This window comes from Haliaeetus leucocephalus, unplaced genomic scaffold (genome assembly GCF_000737465.1).
Source record: "Haliaeetus leucocephalus isolate CR32 unplaced genomic scaffold, Haliaeetus_leucocephalus-4.0 Scaffold566, whole genome shotgun sequence".
NCBI lineage: Eukaryota > Metazoa > Chordata > Aves > Accipitriformes > Accipitridae > Haliaeetus > Haliaeetus leucocephalus.
In genome coordinates this window covers 2,615,440-2,617,499 of record NW_010973002.1, presented here as the reverse complement: position 1 = coordinate 2,617,499, position 2,060 = coordinate 2,615,440, and positions in this window count along the sequence as shown.

The following is a 2,060-nucleotide window of genomic DNA, read 5'->3' as shown; positions in this document are numbered from 1 at the left end:
CCCCCCCCCGCCCCCGGCCCGGTTTAAGGAACCATTCATAATTCTCCACATTCGTACAGATACAATGGTGGGCTTGTGGGGGAGGGGTTTGGGGGTGTGGAGCCTTTCCAGTGCAAACAAAATGTTGCCTGAAGATGAAGAAAGGATACGGAAATGAAAGCCAGCACTGTGTTTAATATAGCGATCTAGTAGGTTTTGTTTAATAATTCAACGCACTTTAGCCGAAGGTTTCATTTATTCCGTGGTAGGCTTCTTGCGGTAGGTTTTAATAGGTATATCCATGGAAAATGGTTAAATACTTTTATTAGCGAGCAGTGAATGGATTTCCACATGTCCTGTAGTAGGTCTGGAAATCCGTAGTAAACAGGAACGCTTCGTAGTTTTGCGCCTAACTTCTAGCAAGTACACAATTAAAGAGGGGCGATTTAAATCTCCTTGGAAGCCGTGCTAAGGGCAGGCTTTTGTCACCCCCGCTCCGGCCGCTGCAGCTCGGCGGTGGCGGTGGCCGTGGTGGTACGCAGGGCTCGGAGGGGGCGCGGGGGAGAGGGAGTGAGTCGCTGAAGATTTCTCTTGTGGTGGTATGATGCAAGGAGACATGTCTTACCATGAGGGTTGGAGCCCCAGACCATTGTGAAATTACCAGGGGCTGGGTGAATGTTGCAGCAAGTTGGAAATACGGCCCTTTTTGTTGTGTGCATCCAAGCGCCTGGCTTACCGAAAACCTAATATTTGTGATTTCAACCCATTGTTTAATCTCAGTGTCATTTCTGTGAACTTTTAATTGTCAGCTTGTGATTGAGGGAAGCGAGTGTTTTGTGTTCCGCTCGTCAGAATTTGAGCACAACTTCCATTTTGTAGAAAATTAGCAAATAATTATCTCGGGGATAGAGAGAAATATTTTTTTTCCCTACAGTATTAACCTGTTATGACTTTTCGATGCTGGATGTGGCATTTTTCCTAAACTAATTTGTATTTCATAGCCGTGTCCTGTGTAGTCTGGCGAAAATAAACAATTGCCTGTCCCAAGTTAAAACCAGCCCCCTCCAAACTACTGAATTCTTAGTTGAACTTGTGAAAGGAATAAGTCACTGTTCTTGCAGATTTAATTGCATTCTTTATAAATTTGGTTTGTACTGAATCTATAAGGCAGTCTGCATGTGCTCATTTCTACATGGTTTGTCTATAGCATTATCTGGCATTTCCTCTTAAAACTGCTAAACAGGGTGCATGCATTTCATTTAGTATTCTAGCTTGATAATCTGTTTTGCTAGAGGATTTTTTTTTTTAAGAAATGAAGATTGAGACTTCATGATAACAATATGCATCAGTTGTCCAATAACATCATAAACCGCTTTGTAATCAGATGATTGGGAAAAAAACCCTTGTTTATTAGCAATCCCTGATACTCTGAAAACCTCTTGCTAATAAGCTGAAATATTCTCTGTAGAGCTAAATAATATATAGCTTTGTTTGTCAAGAAGTGTGGGTTGGTTAGTGGTTTCAAGAGTAAATCCAAATCTTGGAATGCCAAAAAAGGGAAATCAACAACAAAAACTTGCTCCTGCTGCCTGACAAATCTCCGCTTCCTTGTACAGACAAACAGAGTTCAGATCAATTGGGCACTCCCAAACCTTAACGTTATTGAGAATACAGTTCTACAATTTGAGATGCAATTTATTTTGGCAGTCACAAATCAAATGCGTGAGCACACATCAAAGCATTCTCACAGCTAACGTATTTTTCGAGCCACCTCTGTAAGAAAAGGCATTATAAAAAATTGAATTTCCCCCCCCCCCGTATTTCAAATGTTTCTGTTTATCGCCCCCCCAAACCAAGAAGTTAAAATACTTACGTAAATATTCTACACAAGGAAGCAAAGCCAATCTTTTAATTACCCAGGGCTTTTACGACAGTCTGCCATTTAGAATTTAAACTCAACCATGTGCTTCTCCCCACCTCCGGGGTGAGACACCGACAGCCTCCGCCGTGACCGTCCACCCCCTCCTCCACGGTCCCGGGCGGGCAGGGCGCTCCCTCTCCCCCCCCCCCCCCCCCCCCCC